Raw genomic sequence first — 20,586 nt, 5'->3', positions numbered from 1 at the left:
CATGGGGCTTTCAGTGGCCTTGGGCTTGGTCTGAGCCAGAAGGCCTGGTCTGAGAGAGGACATGGGAAAGTCCCTCCTGCAGTGGGTGCCTTGTGCAGGGTGTCCCCTGCTGGCTCAGGCAGCATTTCCTCTGCATCTTCCAGGACCTGCCCCTGAGCCCTGGGATGCAGAGCTCATAACTGGCAGTGGACTCAGAGTCCTGACCATGACCCCAGGGAGATGCGTTTTTTACACTGCCACCTGGAACACCCACACATAAATGGCAAACTTCTCCCAAAACTATCCTAAGGGCTTCTATTTTCTGTCAATTTTTTTTTTTTTTAAATGCTGCTTAGGACCCACCAGCGTGATTTCATTAGTGGGTTTGAAAAGCCAGGGCTAGGTGACTTTGTTGACAAACCATTCTTGAGCTGCACACTGGATGGGTGAGTTGTGGAGAAGGGAGTGTCACCAGGTCACTAAGGGAGCAGCTCTGGCCTCCCTTCTGGGGTCAGGAGGTCGCCATTACCCACGATTTGCGAGGCTCTCCCTCCTGCCTAACAGAGTTGGGCCGGTGTACTTTGGCTGCCAGAATCCATACTCTTAGGGCTCAATTTATTTAACATTGCTTGCCAAGTGCGTTGTTCTGAGTATTAACTCATTTAATCCTCAAAGCGATCGTGGGAGGTAAGTAGAGCTCCTGTTTCACAGGTGAGGAATCAGGCGCAGAGAGGTTGGTTTGCCCAAGGTCACACCCCGAGTTGGGGCAGAGCCAGGATTTGAATGGATCCCATGCTGATAATCACTACTTAGTCTGGCCTGTTCTATTTCTATCTTTTACTGCCTTTCCTCCAAGACCATCTCCTCAGCTTTCCTATACTCTGGTTTCCCCTCCCTCAGGGTCCAGGGTGATGGGGGTAGGGGGACTGGGCTGCCAAGTCAAACAGCAGGTGGGGAGGGAAGGCAGTCCTCCTGGAGAGATTACCAAGGAGGAGACACTCTGCAGATGCAGGCGGGGGTGTGGGTGTAGCTCAGAGGTAGAGCACATGCTTAGCATGCATGAGGTCCTGGGTTCAATCCCCAGTACTTCCATTAAAAAAAAAAACAAAAACAGAAACAGAGACTCAGGTTTCTCCTGAAGTGAGGAGCACTTTGACAGGTCTATGTGTCTTGATTCTTTTCTTTCTGATGCGGGTCCCCAGAGAGGCCAACTTTACCATGCCCAGGCATCCTCAGGTGTGACTGATAAGTGCATGGCTGCCACTCCTCATAAACCACCATCTTCCCGTGGGTAACAGAGCAAGTGGAAACACCAAATGGACAAGCATGGTGTCATTAAATCCTGCAGAATTCTGCTACCCTTGAGTTCGGAGATTAAAGATAATTCCAAAGAGCTCACCCAGCTCAACAGAGCTCCCAGGCCAGGTGGGCCCTCACTGAAAGGTGACTAACTGGCTCGGCGCTCGCAGGTTGCAAGTCCCCGCAGGGGGAGGGTGTGTCCGTGTGGCGCACAGGGTGTCAGCTGCCCGCAGGAGGCCTCGCAGGGACCAGGTATGTTTGTGGGCCCAGAAGAGACTCGGGCTGGCCCACCACTCCTCTGCCCTGGCCTTGGCCCCTCTGCCTCTGCTGGTGACCCACAGCCCTTCGTCCTCCACTTCCTGTTGATCTCTGGAACCACTGCTGTTTCTGTCTTCCCTCTTTTGTCCTCCTCTCTTATCTTGGTCCTCTGGTGAGATCTAATTTTAGGGTGAGTCACCCCGAGTGTGAACAAATGTGTTGAGTAGAGTCTCTGGCCAGGGCTCCCCTGAACCTTCAGTTAATCCCCTGGGGTTTCTTCAAAACCCAGCCAGGGCCGGGGATTGAGGCTGGGACTTGGTAGGGGGTCAGGGACAGGGCTGAATGTGGGGTTGAGGACGAGGTGGGAGGCAGAGGAGGGGTGAGGGTGGGCTGCATTTAGATTGTTAGAGACAACACCCCTTTTAAAATGATAGGTATCATTTACTTTTTTTCATATTGCAAAAGCAATACATGTTCATTTTCGAAATCAGGAAACAGATAATATAAACATTCACACGTCCACACGACCCCCTTATCTCTGTTTAAACCTATCAGACTTCTTTCTTACGTATGTAAATAAATAGATAAAACATCTATAAAACCCATAAAGTTACATAAATGTTTATTTAGCTTTATATAAGTTAAACATTTATATATACTCTATATATTGTTTTATAGCCATGTCAAATATTCACCTTCACCATAGTTTTTAATCATTTACCCTCTTCCTTAAATATCCTCAACAAACACGTGGGATTTTAGGCTTCCTGAAGGGATTTCCTTTGAGCCCTTGAACTTCCATCTGTTCCAACCCACCCTCCATCTAAGGTGGGCAAGTCACACACAGGGTGTTTATGCTTGGGGCAGAGGTCACGTAAGGAGCAATTCTGCCACTTTTCCGTTGATTCATCTCTGTTTCCCTCTGACCTTAATTATAAAAACCAGATCACTAGGTAACATTTAACCGAACTCCTGACTTATGCTCTAAGTGCACACAATATCTTGCCTAACCTGTTGATTCTTTCCCTAGATTAATAGAAGTAGGAACGAAAAATTAAGTAGTAAAAGAATGAGCAGCTCTCTACCCCCGGCAGCCCCCTTAGCAATCCTGCAGACAGACTGCACGGACAAGATAACATTTGAAGAAAGATCTCGAGGAGTCAGCCATGCTGCATGCAGTGGGAAAAGATGCAGAACCTAACCTTCTGCCTCGGTGATTAGTCGAGATTACTTCCCCTCTTTTCCCTTTAAAAAGTGTCATGGCTGAACAGAATCTTCAGAGTTGGTTTTGGGGGACACTGGGGTCTGCCTTCTCCCCAGATTGCCAGCTTTCTGATTAGAGCAACTTTCCCTGCTACCAATATTTGCCTTTCTGGTATTGATTTTCCAGCAGTGAGCAGCCGGACCTGAGTCCGATCAGGGAGGGGCCCCGTGCTGATGTGGGGACTGGCACCACATCTGTCTTGAGGCACAGGCTTGCTTGACTGCTTTCCTTTGTTTCTGAATTTTCTCATTTATCTGATTAAATTTGCTCTTTGGAACTCTGGGACGGCCTAGGAGGCTAAAGCTTTTTTTTTTTTTTAACAAACAAGAGGTGGGGGATCTGCGGGTGAGGGGCTGGGAGGGCCCATGTCTGTCCCTGGGAAGGCCTCACAGGGTCCTGCTCTGTTTCACAAAAATCAGTGTATCCCTTCCACGAGATGCACTATACACTCGTATTAAAAGCAGAGGACCTTTGGCTAACAGGGTATCAGGATGGCAGCTGGAACAGAGACCCAAAATGATCGTGGCCGAAATAAGATGTTTTATTTGTGGTTTGTTCCAAAGTCCAGATGGGTGGTGTCTTAGGGCTGCTCCAGCAGATCCACACCCACCAAGAACTCAGCCTTCCATTTTGTCTTCTATGATCTTCAACACACGGCTCCCAGCTCCTAGTCAAAGATGGTGCCCTGGCTCCAGTCAGAAAGGAGGAAAAGAGGAGGAGAGGGCACACCTCCTTCTTTTTTAGAATGAAACCTAGAATTTGTACATATCACCTTCCCCTACCTCCCGCTCACCAAAACTTGCTCTAGTTCCCCTAGTTGGACGGGAGACCGGGAAATGGAGTGGCAACCATGTGTTCAGCTAAAACTTCTCTTAAGCCATGCAGTGAGCAAGAGTGAGTTCCCAGATCATGAAAGGGGACCTGGCCGCTATCTTTTTTTTTTTTTTTTTTTTTTTAATATATAGACTTTTTTTTTTTTAGAGCAGTTTCAGGTTCACAGCTGAACTGAGCAGAAAATACAGGAAGTTCACACATACCCCTCCCCACCCACACATATATACTCCCCTACCTTCAACATCCCTCATCAGTGTGGCATATTTAGTACAACTGACAGCCCAACACGGACACATTATTATCAACCAAAGTCCATAGTTTACATCAGGGTTCACTCTTGATGTTGTACATTCTGTGGGTTTTGACAAATACATAATGACATGCAGCCATCACTATAATATCATACAGGATAATTTCATCGCCCTAAAAATCCCTTGTGCTCCATCTGTTTATCCCTCCCTCCCTCTCCCCAAACCCCTGGAAGCCATGATCTTTTTACTGTTCCTGTAGCTGTGCCTGGTCTCTATCTTGTTTGCTAGACTGCACAAGCCCCGAGCCTCCAGCTGTGCAGACTGCCTTGGAAGAAGTCTGATGACCTGAGACTGCATCGCTGGAGAGGCCTTAGCCATGCGAATCAGCCACCTTGCATATCCAGCCTTTAGATGTCTGCTGCCCTGCCAACGCCTGACTGCAACTGCAGGGGACACTCCAAGTGACAGCTGCCTGGACAATCCCTTCCTGAATTTATGATCCACAAATAGGAGCAAAGTAAAATGGTTGTTCTGCAATGCTAAGTTTTGGAGTGATTCCTTAGGCAACAATAGTACCTGGTGTAATAGAGCAAACCAAATCTGACTCTATATTAGATCTGTTCCTTTGTTTTCTAGGCTTAGTCTTGCTAGCTCTGCGCTCATGTAAAGATAACAAGTTGCAGAATTGAGAATAACATTTGTTTTGTTGCAGGTTTTGCAGGATCACCATGACGTGGCCCATGTGGACAGCTGCAAGAACAAAGAATTCCTACACCAAGAAGTTTGCAACAACCAACCACACCCCCTCCCCTGTTTTTTTGTTTTTTTGGTTTTTTTTGTATAATAGGAGTCTGTATTCTGACTTGAGCAGGGTGGTTCTCCAAGATATTGGTCGGCCATCCTCTCGGTCTGCCGGCTTTCCGAATAAAGTCACCATTCCTTGCCCCAGCACCTCGTCTCCCAGTTTATTGGCCTGTCGTGCGGCAAGCAGAACGAGTTTGGACTTGGTAACACTGGTACTCTTAGGTACTATGTTCTGTTACTGAAATGTTACATGATTTTATGTAAACAGAAGGAAATTTTTAAACAAATATTTGGAGAATAAGATTTTTAAACACTTACTCTTTAATCCCTAGGAAGGGAGGATATGGCTGTCTAGGAGACTGGTTCTATTATTGAGAGAAAAGTGGTCCTTGAATTAAAAGATATGAGTATCTTTTTTTCCTCCCAAAACTTTAAAAAAATTTATATTCAAAATAATCTCCAAGTTTTTAATTGTGAAAATTTTCAAACCCATAGAGAAGTTGAAAGACCAGTACCAAGAAGACTCATATTCCTCCCACTGAGATAATGCAATAATTCATACTTTTCCATATAGCAAATATATAATTTTCTGTACCATTTGACAGAAAGTTGCAGAATACCTTATTTTTAAATAACTTTTTTTCTGTTCATATAAGTAATATAATGCTCATTGTGTAGCTTTTGTAAAATGTGGAAAAATTAAAAAAATAAAGTTCATCCATAACCCCACTGCCCAGATTAACTGTCTCGATTCTTGGTTTATGCGGCAAGTTGCTCATCTGAACTTGGTTTTCATTGGGCAGGGCTGCCCTCTGCTGACAGCCGGGCGAACTGTCAGGTAGTGGGATCTAAATCTGTGAAGTCTCTTACGGAGTTTTAGTTGAATTGATTTCTCAGACTACTTACTTGTTTGTTTGTTTGTTTTTAAGTTATAAAAATAGTTTATTTAAATGTTAAGAAATTACTCAGGAAAGTCAAATTTCTGAAACTGTAGACCTGAGCCCCATGGCCCCAAAACTGGGGATTTTATCAAAGTCTTGGGTGAAGCTTCACCTGGAACAGCTAGTCTGGCTTACCTGTCCTTGTGATACTGTTTCCTTTCCCTGGGGCCCAAAGAGATGGACATCAGGTCCCAGTCTACACTCGGGCAGCTCTGCACCCAGTCAGATGGCACACACGTGTGGTTCCAACGCCTCTCTCCCCGAACTGAGCTAACGACCCTGGTTTTTTTCCCTTGGTTTTTTTCTTTCTTTGGTACATCCTTCATATCCCTTTTTCTCCAAGCATGTCCTGTCTTGTTTACACTTCCCCCCTTGTAGGGCCTCTGGTGTACATTCACTTCACTTCTGTTCTTTTTTCTATCAACTTATGCCTTGTTGAAAATTAGTAAGTTCCTATATTCACATTTATACTTCAAGGCCTCTGTACAATTTATAAAAAGAATATCTTCCTCACCTCTCTGTGAAGTTCTGGAGAGCAATCTTGGTTCAGAGTCACTGTCTGGAGGTCATGAGCGGTAGATGGAGCCATGAGCTGGGTCCCCGGAGAGCGTGTGTAAAGTGAGGAGAGAGCCCCGGAAAGTTTCCAGGGAAAGATAATATGTAAGCCACTGATTGAAGGAAGAGGAACCATCAAAGGAGAGTAAACTTGAGTAGATAAAGCGGACAGAAGAAAATGAAGAGAGAGTGTATCATGGAGGCCAGTGGAGGAGGAGTTTCCAAAAGGGAATATGACGGACCGTGAATAGGAAGACTGAAGATGTCTGTCCCTTATTCACCCTCACTGCCATTTTTGACCAATTAAAATTTTTATTTGCATTTATGTAAGCTACTAAATATAAAAATATACAAGGTTAAATAAATTTTATAGAATTTGGAAAAAAAAAGGAAAAAAACAGGATTGTTGTGTTGGTTAAGCTACCCATGGTTTAACACTTTGTTATCACTAATTCACACTTTCTCTCTATTTTCCACAAGAACATCAAGGGTGGCATCCAGATATGCTGCTGGAGTCACTGATCCAGCATTGATCCACGGATGATGCTCAGTTCAGTAGACTTAACAAAAAGAAAAATAAGTTAATTTGGCAAATATTGTTCACATTCAGCATACGCTAGGCTGCTTTTGCGCACCAGTTTCTTCTTTGCCTTCTGACATTATTTTTAAATAATCCTGTTTAGATTTTTAGCACAAGAAATAAACTCCAAAGGAGAGCAACTTTTCATACATAGCTTGCTTCATAGTTCGTCAGAGTGTATTAGTAACATGTGGTTTCTTAGAAGAAATGAATTTTCATGAGATTGAAGGAAGAGTCATATGTTTCATTTAACAAAATTAATTTAACATTTACTACCATGCCAAGAATAAAAGTAACATTCATTGAGCGCCTTTTGTATCCCATACAGGAAGAAATAAATATTAGGAGCTCACAACTCAGAGAGGGACAAAGACAATTTTAAAAAATTCAATGAGTGTGACAAGTGCTATAGAGCAACTGTCACAGAGAACTGGGCTTGTGAGGAGTTGAGGAATGGATTTAACCAGCTGGAGAAGAAAGAGGAGGGTATTCTTGGCATCGCAAGTCATCACAAGGAGCATACTTGTTGCTAGTTGGTTTTTTCCCGAAAGGATGGATTTACACTTTTCTTGGTTCTTTTCAACAGATGGCAGCCGGTCATGAGCAGGACTTCTAGGACCGGTGCGCTGAGCATATTGGTGGAGCAGAGGGAAGCAAGTGAGCAGTCAGAGGTCAAACTTGTGATTTCAGCCTGGTTAGCTCTGGATCCTAATTTATAGAAACAGACTACCTGATAGACCAAGGAAAGGAGCAAAAGAGAACAGCATGGAATACTCATACTACCTCGCTGCACCTTAGGTTCTTTTTTTTTTTTTTTAACATTTTTTATTGATTTATAATCATTTTACAATGTTGTATCAAATTCCAGTGTAGAGCACAATTTTTCAGTCATACATGAACATATATATATTCATTGTCATATTTTTTTCTCTGTGAGCTACCATAAGATCTTGTATATATTTCCCTGTGCTATACAGTATAATCTTGCTTATCTATTCTACAATTTTGAAATCCCAGTCTATCCCTTCCCACCCCCCGCCCCCTTGGCAACCACAAGTTTGTATTCTGTGTCTGTGAGTCTATTTCTGTTTTGTATTTATGCTTTGTTTCTGGTTTTTTTTTTCTAGATTCCACATATGAGCGATCTCATATGGTATATTTCTTTCTCTTTCTGGCTTACTTCACTTAGAATGACATTCTCCAGGAGCATCTATGTTGCTGCAAATGGCGTTACATTGTCTGTTTTTATGGCTGAGTAATATTCCATTAAAAGCAGTTTCCACATCACTGAATTTCATCCTAACCTCAATGCTGTGAGGGAGGGAGTAGGTGTCCTCTACTTGCAGACAAGAGACATCAGATCCAAAGGACTGAGTGGCCTGGCTGAAGTCACCAGCAGGAAACAGGACTGCAGTTCAAATGAAATGGAAGTCACAGCATCCCTCATTTAGTGATCTTCACTCTAAAGAGTAGGAGTTTGGACAGAATGGAGCTTAATAGAAAAATAGATAATAAAATAAAGGACTTAAGAGTATACAGGGACAATTGTGAAAATTTTTTAAATCCTTGTTTTCCATAAGCATTAAGCATTAAGTTGTCTTCTGCTATTTGAACAGGTGAAAAGCTATGGGAAGTTTCAGCACCAGTTTTGGGGAAAGCTTCATTTTAATGGGCTTCTCAGTTTGGCCTCAGCTGGAGACAATTTTTTTGACTTTATTTCGATTTTCTACTCCCTAACTCTCTTTGGCAACACCACCACCATCAGTCTCTCCCTCCTGGAACCTCAGCTGCACATGCCTGTGTATTTCTTTCTCTGCCACCTCTCCTTCCTTGACCTCTGCTATACCACCAGCACTGTGCCCCAGCTTCTGGTCAACCTTCATGGACCCGACCGGACCATCACCTATAGAGGGTGTGTGGCCCAGCTTTCCATCTGCCTTGCTCTGGGAGCCCCTGAGTGTGTGCTCCTTGTGGTGATGGCCTTGGACCACTGGGCTGCTGTCTGTCATCCTCTCCACTACAGCAGCCATCATGCACCCTCTTCTCTGCAAGACCCTGGCTATTTACTAGCTTGGGAGCTTCATGAACCCTCTGATTCAGACAGGCCTCGTGACGGTCATGCCTCTCTGTGGCCTCCAGCTCCTGAACCACTTCTTTTGTGAGTTGCCTGTACTTCTGAAGCTGGCTTGCGGGGACACAAAAGGGGCAGAGGCCAAGATGTTTGTGGCTCGAGCCATAGTCTTGGTTGTTCCAGCAGCACGAACTCTGGGCTCTTATGTATATATTGTTCAGGCGCTGCTGAGGGTCAATCAATGCCTGGGAGAAGAAAGGCTTTCAGAACTTGTGGCTCCCACCTCCTGGTGGTTTCCCTTTTTTATGGCTCAGCCATCCATACATACCTCCAACCCATGCACAGTTATTCTGAGAGTGAGGGAAAATTTGTTGCCCTTTTTTATGCCATAATTACTCCCATGTTCAATCCTCTGATTTATACCCTAAGGAACAAGGATGTGAAGAGGGCTCTGAGGAAGGTACTAAGGAGAGGCAGATACTCAGGGTAGGACAGGAAAGGAGGACCAATACAATTGTCTGTCATGGCTCTCAGATCATGGGGCCCATCCTCTTCCTTGGAGGGGAGTTGGTCAATGGGAAATAGTCCTCCAGAGGTTATAGTTTTAATGCCTTCCTTGTTTTCCAGTTGAAGTGGCGATCTCTCAGAACTCTTTCCAGATCAATGTTTATTATTATTGTGTAGAAGGGGAGTATGATTTGTATCAGAACTTTCCAAAGGAATGAAGTTGGGGAAAAGATGTACTGTGGCCACTTGTGGAGAGTGGGGCCGGGTTCTCAGCAAGTCTGTGAGTGAAAGAAGACTTGACTGCAATGACAACAACTTTTCCAAAGTCAGTGATTTCCAACGTGCTGCAATGTAGATGGCTCTGCGCTCAAAGGGCGAAGGCGCAAGTTCACCACTGCTCTTCTAATCAGCTGTGACCCTGGACATGTCCCCTCACATCTCAGGGCCATTTCTAAGGTCTCTTTTGATGGTTACCATTCTATAAACTTGGAACAAATAAAGCGGTCATGAACAGAGGTACTTCGTGGAGCATGTATATTCTCTGACACAGATGTCATTCACCTGTTTGAAGGAGGAGGCAAAATCATTAGGACACCACTGAGTAATGGGAAGCCTCATCGTGTCATCAGCACCAAGGGTCTCGGTCATGCTAATTGGCGTCAGGGACAAGATATTTTCCATTGCAGAGAAGAAATGTGCATAAAAATAATGAGCCAAGAGGAAGTGATACAGGAAAGAAGGGATAAGAGGGACTGACAAAAAAAAAAAGAAAGAAAAAGAGGTTCCTGTGGTAGGCAGTGGCGGGCAGGTCAGGAGACTCTAGGGCAAGGGGGAGAGGCAGTGGACACTCGAAGTTCCAGCACTGCCCTCCCATCCTGTATACTCAAATGATGCTTTCATGTCAAAGGGCAGATATCCTTGCTGATAAACTTTGACCGTCTCAGTGATTTTTCACATTGAGTCAATCATCTTTTGTTCCAATAATAGAAACTAGTATTTGTTTCATCTTTTTAAAACTCTTTTGCATAAATTGCCATTAATCATCACAGCATCACTGTGAGAGTTTCGTAGTAGTCTCTGTTTATCTACGGTGAAACCAATATTCCCAAAGTTCACGTCTAACTTTTCCAAGTTCACATATGAAGTGAGGCTGAGATCCACATTTCTGCCGTCCTAAATCCAGCCCTTGCTGCTACACCCTGCCAACTCTCCTTTTTAGGAGTGAATTTTTAATAGGAAAGATAGAGGCTGCCACAAAAGGTTGATGGGAGAGAATCAAAGGCGAGCTTAACATACTTCATGATTTTGCTTTAGTCTATTCCAGTCAGGGTTCTGAATTCTTCTGAGTTACACATTCTTTAGCTAGAGAAAATATTTTTTCCCTGCATAAAGCCAATATATCCTATAATCATAGTTCTCATTTTTTAGAATTTATTACAGTTCAAGCACCATGTTATATGATATACATAAAATGTATCAATACAATGTCATATTTAATTCTTACAGCATAAAGTACAGGCATTACTCCCCCTTATCAGTTTTACTGATCAAGAGACTAAAGTTTAGATTATTACTTTGTGTGACATCATTCAATTTATTTAGGTATTCAATGGAGGGCCAGGATTTGAATCTGGCCCATCATATTTCAAATCCCACCCACCTAGCTACTACCTAAGAATCCAAATTTTTATATTTAGTAGCTCAAGGAATGAACCAACAGTCTGCATGGAGCACATAGTTTTTCTCCTAAATGTTGGGCATATGACAATCCTGCTATATCAAGTTTCAAACTATTCAAATATATGAATTAACCTAATGGAAAAAAAAGAGGATTATTTGAACTAGCAGGACAGAATTTAATAAAATTATTTTGTGATTAATGTGTTATTCTCTTATTTGGCATGCAGAAAAATAGCCTCTCAATTGCATTAAGGGGGACACATCCCATAGCTAGGTAATTTTAAGAGACCACTGGAACAGTTGGGCACGTACAGTCATTGTGTTTGCAAGGTAATGCTGGAGGCAAATGCCATCTCCATGGGAACCTACACCCTCTGGTCTCCTTGGAGACCACCCATGGCAGTGGCTAATTAATCATTGGAGATCTTGAGTCCCTGTACCATGCCAGAGTCACTGAGTGATTCAAAACGTCCCTCAATTACTCAACTGAGAGAGGAAGTCAGAGGTGACTTTCCATGTGGATCACAATATTAACACCTTGGCATGCCTCCTTTGTCTTTGAGACCCCACAGGGCTGCCATTTGAAATTTTGCCATCTGTTCTTAGCCTGCTTAACCTCCTAAGTGGGGTTTTGGGATGGAAATAATGGTGCATGAAATACTTAAAGTAGGGGCTTATCTCCTGAAAAGAGAGGAAGACTTGGGAAAGAAGAGATTGTGTAGGATTGGCTCTCAAGAGAAGAATTAAAGGATGATTTAATAAACGAAGGAGAAAGTACAAGAACTTAGATTTCAGTGAATATCTGGAAAAACTGCTTACTGTAGATTTTAAAAACATTACCAGAACTTTATATCATTTTATTTTTAAAAATATGATTGGTTTTAGATGGTATCATTTATAATTGAAATTAACAGGAAATTCCTCAGTGGGTTGGGTGCTTACTTAGGAGAGAGTTCAGGTTGGGGAGTTACTTTACCTGAAGAAAGGAAGGGTCAGATACACCCATCTCAGAACCAGCATCAAAAAAGAAGACTGATATCCTCATGGAGGTGGTAGTGTGTGTGTGTGTGTGTGTCTCTGTGTGTCTGTGTCTGTGTGTGTCTGTGTGTCTGTGTATTGGAGGGTAGGGATGAGCATGTATTGGGTGGGGATGATGGCTCAGGGACCTGATGTGACACCAGGACACTAAGCAGCAGGAAAAGACTCTAGGAAATATTCAGCACTGACTAGCACATCCATCTTCATTCAATCTCCATCCTTTGGTATGTACAAGAACGTAGATAACCTCTCTCCTAAAACTTACTCCTGCATCTTGATGCCCAGATGTACCTCATCAAACATGACCCGAGTCAGAATAGTAAAGAGAGAGAAGATTCATTTGGATGCATGGAGTCTTCACCCATATCTAACATTTCTCAGACTTCTTTCTTTTTTTTTTATTAATTAATTTTATATTGAAGTATAGTCAGTTTACAATGTTGTGTCAGTTTCTGGTGTACAGCATAATAGTTCAGTCATACATATACACACATATATTCATTTTCATATTCTTTCTCATTATAGGTTACTACAAAATTTTAGATACAGCTCCCTGTACTATACAGTATAAACTTGTTGTTTATCTATATCATATATAGTAGTTAATATCTGCAAATCTTGAACTCCCAATTTATCCCTTCCCATACCCTCCACTCTAGGTAACTGTAAGTTTATTTTCTACGTCTGTGAGTCTGTTTCTGTTTTGTAAATAAGTTTATTGCCTTTTTTATTAGATTCCACATATAAATAATATCATATGGTATTTTTCTTTCTCTTTCTGGCTTCCTTCACTTAGAATGACAATCTCCAGGTCCATCCATGTTGCTGCAAATGACATTATTTTATTCTTTTTTATGGCTGAGTAGTATTCCACTGTGTAAAAAAACCACAACTTCTTTATCCAATCATCTGTTGATGGACAATTAGTTGCTTCCATGTCTTGGCTATTGTATATAGTGTTGCTATGAACATTGGGGTCCATGTATGTTTTCAAATTAAAGTTCTCTCTGGATATATGCCCAAGAGTGGGATTGCTGGATCATGTGGTAAGTTTATTTTCAGTCTTTTGAGGAATCTCCATATCATTTTCCATAACAACTGCACCAAACTACATTTCCACCAACAGTGTAGGAGGGTTTCCTCTTCTCCACACCCTCTCCAGCATTTATCATTTGTGGACTTTTTAATGATGGCCATTCTGACTGGTGTGTGATGATACCTCGCTGTATTTTTTATTTGCATTTCTCTGATAATGAGCGATATTGAGCATTTTTTCATGTATCTATTGGCCATTTATATGTCTTCATTGGAGAATTGCTTATTTAGGTCTTCTGCCCATTTTTGGATTGGGTTTTTTGTTTTTTTCTTATTACGTTGTATGAGCTGTTTATATATTCTGGAAATTAAGCCCTTGTCAGTCTCATCTTTTGCAAATATTTTCTCCCATTCTGTAGGTTGTCTTTTTGTTTTGCTTATGGTTTCCTCTGCTGTGCAAAAGCTTGTAAGTTTAATTAGGCATCATTTTAAAATTTCTGCTTTTATTTCTATTGGCTGGGTAGACTGCCTTAGGAGAACATTGGTAAGATTTATGTCGGACAATATTTTGCCTATGTTTTCTTCTAAGAGGTTTATAGTGTCTTGTCTTATGTTTAAGTCTTTAAGCCATTTTGAGTTTATTTTTGTGTATGGTGTGAGGGAGCATTCTAACTTCACTGATTTAAATGCAGCTGTCCAGTTTTCCCAACACCATTTGCTGAAGAGACTCTATACCATTATATATTCTTGCCTCTTTTGTCAAAGATTAACTGACCAAAAGTCTGTGGATTTATTTCTAGGCTCTCTATTCTGTTCCATTGATCCATATGTCTGTTTTTGTACCAGTAGCATGCTGTTTTAATTACTGCAGCTCTGTAGCATTGTCTGAAGTCTGGGAGGGTTATTCCTCCAGCTTCATTCTTTTTCTTCAATATTGCTGTGTCAATTCTGGGTCTTCTGTGATTGCATAAAAATTTTAGGATTATTTGTTCTAGTTCTGTGAAAAATGCCCTGGGTAATTTTATAGGGATTGCATTAAATCAATAGATTTCTTTGGGTAGTATGGCCATTTTAACAATATTAATTCTTTCAATCCAAGAACATGAGATATCTTTCCATCATTGTTATTTGCCTCAAAGTATTTTTAAATTTCTTCTTTGATTTCATTGTTGAACCATTAATTTTTTAGTAGCATGTTGTTTAATCTCCATGCTGGTTTTTGTTTTTCTGTAGTTGATTTCTAGTTTCATGGCATTGTGGTCAGAAAAGGTGCTTGAAATCATTTCTATCCTCTTAAATTTGTTGAGGCTTCTTTTGTGCCCAAGTACATAACATAGCCTAGAAAATGCTCCGTGTGCACTTGGAAAGAATGTATACTCTATTTTGGGGGGATGTAATGTTCTGAAATTATCAACCAAGTCTAACTGTCCTATTGTTTCATTTCATTTCTCTGTTTCCTTATTAATTTTCTGTCTTGAAGATCTGTCCAGTGATGTTAATGGAGTGTTAAAGTCTCCTACTATGATTGTGTTCCCATCAATTTCTCCCTTTATATCTGTTAGTATTTGCTTTATGTATTTAGGTGCTCCTATATTGGATGATATATGTTAACGAGTGTAATATCTTCATCTTGTATTGCTCCTTTAATCATTATATAATGTCCTTGTTTATCTTTCTTTATTGCCTTTGTTTTAAAGCCTATTTTGTCTGAAATCAGTATTGTTACTCCTGCTTTCTTATCATTTTCATTTGCATGGAATATCTTTTTCCATCCTCTCACTCTCAGTCTATGTGTGTCCTTCTCCGTAAAGTGGGTCTCTTTTATGCAGCATATGGTAGGTTCTTGTTTTATTATCCAGTATGCCACTCTATGTCTTTTATTGGAGCACTTAGTCCATTGACATTTATGGTAATTATTGATAGATATGTGTTTATTGCCATTTTGAACTTAGTTTTGCAGTTGACTTGGTATTTCCTCTTTATTCTTTTCTTTCTCTTTTTGTGATTTGATAATTTTCCTTTGTAGTATCTTGGTTTCTTTTTAGTTTTTTTGACTCTAGTGTAAGCTTTTGGTTTGTGGTTACCCTGTTTGGTATGTATATTAACCTATTACTATACCTGTTTGTTTTAAATGATAGTAATATAAGCTCATACCCATCCTACTGAGAACAAAAAAAAAAAAAAAAAAGGAAAGAAAAAATTCTATATTTTCTTGCTTCCCTCCTCCACCCTTAATGATTTAGATGTCCTCTTTTACAGTTTCATGTTTATTCTGTTGTAACTCATTATAGTTATCACCTTTCCAATTATGGTTTTCTCCTTTCTGTAGCATCCTGCTTCTTTTCTAGAGTAGACCTTTCAATATTTCTTTTAGCATAGGTTTAGTGTTGCTAAAGTCTTTTAGTTTTTGCTTGTCTGTGAAGTTCTTTCTTTTTTAACATTTTTTATTGATTTATAATCATTTTACAATGTTGTGTCAAATTCCAGTGTTCAGCACAATGTTTCAGTCATTCATGGACATATACACACTCATTGTCACATTTTTTTCTCTGTGAGTTATCATAACATTTTGTGTATATTTCCTTGTGCTATACAGTGTAATCTTGTTTATCTATTCTACAATTTTGAAATCCCAGTCTATCCCTTCCCACCCTCCACCCCCCTGGCAACCACAAGTCTGTATTCTGTCGATCAGTCTATTTCTGTCCTGTATTTATGCTTTGTTTTTGTTTGTTTTTGTTTTTGTTTTTTAGATTCCACATATGAGCGATCTCATATGGTATTTTTCTTTCTCTTTCTGGCTTACTTCACTTAGAATGACATTCTCCAGGAGCATCCATGTCTGTGAAGTTCTTTATCTCTCCTTCTATTCTAAATGATAGCCTAGCTGGATAAAGTATCCTAGGTTGCATCTCTTTTTTTCATTCAAGAATTTGAATATATCTTTCCACTCCCTTCTGGCTTGCAGTGTTTGTGTAGAGAAATCAGCTGAAAGCCTTATGGGGTTTCCCTTGTAACTAACTCTTCTTTTTCCTCTTGCTGCAGTTAGAATCATTTCTTTATCCTTAACCCTGGCCATCGTGATTATAACATTTCTTAGTGTAAGTCTGTTTGGGTTCTTATTGTTTGGGATCCTCTGTGCTTCCTGTCCTTGGATATCTGATTCCTTCTTTAGGTTTGGGAAATTTTCAGTCATTATTTATTTAAATAGCTTTTCCATCCCCTTTGCTCTCTCTTCTCCTTCTGGGACCCTTATTATGCATTGGTTGCCACACTTTATATTATCCCATAGGTCCCTTAATTGTCTTAATTGGTTTTTAGTAGTTTTTCTTTCCACTGTTATGGTTGGGTGACTTGTGTTGTTCTGTCTTCTAAGTCACTTGTTCATTCCTCTGCATTATCTATCCTGCTTTTTACAGCCGTTAGCTCAGCTCTCATCTCAGCAAATTAGTTTTCCAATTTTAATTGGCTCCTCTTCATGATTTCAATTTCCTTTTTGACATATTCGGTCTCTATTCACAATTTCCTTAAGTTCCTTCAGTACTTTGATCATTTCTTTTTTGAAATCATGATCTAGTAGACTATCAAGGTCTATTTCATTGATCGTTCTTTCAGGGGATTTCTCTTATTCTTTTAATTGGGAGTGGTTCCTCTGCTTCTTTACTTACATATCTCGGGCACTATGGGTTATGGAGTATCAGTTATCTACTGTGGTCCTGAAGGTGTTTGTTTTATTTATTTACTTATTTATTTATCTAAAGCAGATGCAGAAATAAAACTAAAAAAAATTTAAAAGAAGAAAAAAGGATTTGAAAACAAACTATAATCAATACAGAAAAACAAAACAAAGAAATAAAAACCAAGTTGAAACAAATTTTTTTACAAATTAGAAGTAAAAAGATTTGAAAACAGTATAATCTATAACATAAGAACAAAACAAAGAGAAATAAAAATCAAATTAAGACAAAATTTTAAAAAATTAATAAAAAATATTTTAAAAGAAAAATTTAAAAGGGATATAAGAAATTAAAAAATAAAAAATTAAGAGAAAAATTAAAAACTAAAAAATAAAAAAGAAAAGAAAAAAAGTGGATGTGTTCCCCTGGAGACTGTACGCTCTTAATAATTTTGCCAAGAGATGCTTCTTAAGTATGGTTTCTGTGCCTTTTGTCTGTCATCCCTTTGCTGGGGCTGTGGCCGTGCTGTGTTGGGCAGAACCCGCGCTAGGGATTGAGCGCAGCCTCCATTCTGTGCTGTGGTTGGCGCCGCTCCTGCCCTCGCCCTGCTGCGCAGACTCCGCTCGCTGGCTCCCATCGGCCCTCGAGTCGCGCCGCGGGTCCGTGCTGCTCCAAGTGCCAGTCAGCGGGCGGGCCGCGCCCCCCGCCTGACGCCGTGTCCCGAAGGCGCCGCGCTGCACGGTAGGTGGGCAGTCGCTCCCCGGCGCGGGGCCGCTACCCGCGCCGCCCCAAGTCCGCGCTCCGCAGGAAGGCTCGGAGCTAATGGCCGCCCGAGCCCTCGCCCCTGCTCTATGCCGCAGCTCCGCTCCTGGTTCCTCTGTCCTCAAGCCAGAGTTCACAGAGACCCCCCCGGGAAGAACAGTCCCCTCTGCCTGGGGCTGTAACAAACCTCAGTCCAGTCTACGAGGTTGCGGAGCCCCAAGGTACGGATCCAGGTTTGCACCCCGCCTCAGGCCGGGCGCTGCGCGCCAGAGGAGATGGCGGCTGGGTGTGCACCCCACGGCTCTTCTCCCCAGGACGCGCCAGTAATGGCGCCGCGGGTCTGAGGAGACAAAGGTTACGGCGCCCCTCCCCCCAGGGCACACCAGCAGTGTTGCTTTCCTTTTTTCTTTTGTGTTTTTGGGGGACCCAGGCTGTTCTGATCTGTACACCCTCCCAGCCACAGCGCACAGCACAGTGCAGTCCCCCCGGGCTGCATCTGCACAGTCGGCCCGAGTCCTGCGCCCCATCGCGCAGCCTGTCCTGTCGCATTGCTGTTGGTTCGCGTCTAGGGCTGCGGGTCGCATCTAGAGCTGCGGGTCACAGGGACCCTTTGTGCCCCTTTAATAACAGTTCTGTTGGTCAAGGGTTATTCTGTTCAGATCGGAGCCTCGGAGGTTCCCCCTGCTTTCTGCTCACCTCTCCGTTGGAGAGAGGGAGACCCAGCCATTGAGCGCTATTCCTCCTTTGACACTTCCTTCCCACAGGACCGGTCCTGCACTATTTTCCATTTTCTTCTTTCTTTTTTCCTTTCTCCTACCAGATTTGTGCTGTATTTTGTCTTTTGAAGAAAGCGATATTCTGTCACTGTTCAGCAGGTGGTCTGATTGGATGGGTGGGTGTGTGGATTTCAGTCTTCGTGTATTTGTAGGAGAGGGTGAGCTAGGAGCTATGAGCATCCTTCTACTCCGCCATCTTGGTCCTTCTCCCCTTATTTTTATTATAGTTGCTGTAACAAAGGAACAATTCCACCCATGTGTTCTCCTGCTAATCTGAGCTTATAGAGAAAAAGGGCTTATCACTTTCTTATCACTTTCATTTCCACTGGATTTTGCAGAAAGAGTCCCAAAAGGCTAGCCTGTAAAGAACTTTTACCTTCTCCCAGACTGAGTCTTTGGTCACAGTACCTCCCATTTCTGCAGTCTTAAGGGGAAGGGAGTGGGCTCCAGCTAGAATCCCGCCAAATACAACCACCACTGGGGAAGAGGGAAAGTTTCCCTTGACCCTTCTTAGTTCTTTCAGCTGGCTTAAAAATTAGATTGACACAGGACAGATAAACAAGGAAAAAAATTTAATTTATATGAGGAGGTCTCATAGACATGAGGTTTTTAAAGAGCCTAAAGCAGCCACTTATATATCATTTATAGAGAGAGAAACAATTATTTGTAAAGTTGTTTTGAAAAAAAGAGAAAAAGCATTTGTGCTTGCAGTAGCAATTTAGGAAGAAGGCACGAAGTTTGTTTATATAGCTTCCTTAGCGTAGAATTCCCAAATCTGGTGATAAGGGTGCTTACTATTCTCCTGGTATGTGGAGAATACTGTCATATGAGAGATTTATTTCCTTTCCCATAATGGGGCAGAGGGTGATTTTGAATATAATTTTATTTCATCCGCTGTTTCCAAGTAAATTTCACTGACTATATTCAATATACCATTGTAGCCCATCTTCGGGTGGCCTGTCGTAAACACCAAGAGGTAATATCCAAATGGTGATACGTATGAATTTTTTAAAAGTCATGGTAGAAAAGATAAAACACGCACCATCCACATGCAGCTGTCTCAACTGTGTGCCATTCCATGAGCCTTTTCCTTTGTAGCAGTATGTTCCCTAAGTGGATGGTTTGAAGAAATAGCTAAAGGAAAAATTCCTAACTCACCTTTAGAATTTCACCTTACTAAAGTTATGGGGTGAGAAATTCTAATCACACGACCTTTGCGTCAGAGAATTGTGTGAGGGTGTTCAAGCTGCTTAGGAAAGCCGATTTTGAAGTACATTTTCTCATTTTACAAAGGTACACATCAGAAAGAGCTGTCTGTTATTACTTTTGATCAGCAGAAAAGGACAGATAGATGGATAACAACAGCAGAGAAAAACAGTGATGGTACCGAAACTTCTTATATGATTTCTGTAACTTACGTAAATGTTAAGGAAGCTGTCAGTCCAATAAAAGAAAATAAAGCAGCTGACCACTGCCAGGATCGTGCGGGTGGCCTTTGTTTCAGGCGAGGCTCGTGGGCAGAGGCTGGTCCTGTGCACATGCTGAACTGCCTTACGATGTGTGTGGAGGAGCATTACCATGTACAAACTGCTCCAGATCATGAGGATCATACACAGGAAATCTCGTACCATCATGGATCCTAGAAAGCCAGCATTCGGAAGTTCCTCACTTCTTCTCCCAATACAATCTGTTGGAGAGAATATTTCTCCAATGGCAGTGGTGTTGTTGGGGGCCATGAGGTCTTTGACAAGGGAGGTATAGATTAGCATGTTAGTAATCCAGAAAAAAGAGAAGGCAGGAAAAATGTATGTGGAGATCTTGGGTTTCAGCCATGCCCAACTGGAGTTACTGGGAGTGATAATCACGGCCTGATAAATATTGAGGAAAGTCGTTGTACAGAGGGAAACACCCCGGTTGACTCTGTATGTGAACAGCATTGCCTTACAACCTACGTCATCCAGAAAATCTTTTACTCCAAAGGAACTTATTATTTCTGGAATCCCTATGGAAATAATTGTCATGAAATTTGCTAGTGTTAAATGGGTGAACATAAAATCTCGGGGCTTCTTTGTATGAGACTGAAATACAAAGCTATTAATGTTTAACAGTAGTAGATATGTATTCCCAATAAAACCAACCCCAAATTGAGAAAGAAAGAGTATTCCCCAAATAGTATGATTTGTAACTGGAGTTGTCATTGGCCTCTTCTGCCTCAATAGGCTCCTGCACAGCATCAAACTGAGCACAGGCGACTGGTAGCCTTTATTAAAAGAAT

The 20,586-nt window shown here is 41.7% G+C and overlaps 1 pseudogene; it reads left to right on the top strand.

Moving 5' to 3' along the window:
* The first annotated feature begins 8,391 nt into the window (after window positions 1-8,391).
* On the top strand, window positions 8,392-9,326 carry LOC116149552 (olfactory receptor 2Y1-like; annotated as a pseudogene).
* Window positions 9,327-20,586: the final 11,260 nt, after the last annotated feature.

Source organism: Camelus dromedarius, chromosome 3 (genome assembly GCF_036321535.1).
Source record: "Camelus dromedarius isolate mCamDro1 chromosome 3, mCamDro1.pat, whole genome shotgun sequence".
Taxonomy (NCBI): Eukaryota; Metazoa; Chordata; class Mammalia; order Artiodactyla; family Camelidae; genus Camelus; species Camelus dromedarius.
The sequence above is the reverse complement of the archived record's forward strand: the minus strand, read 5'-3'. Positions and strand labels throughout refer to the sequence as shown.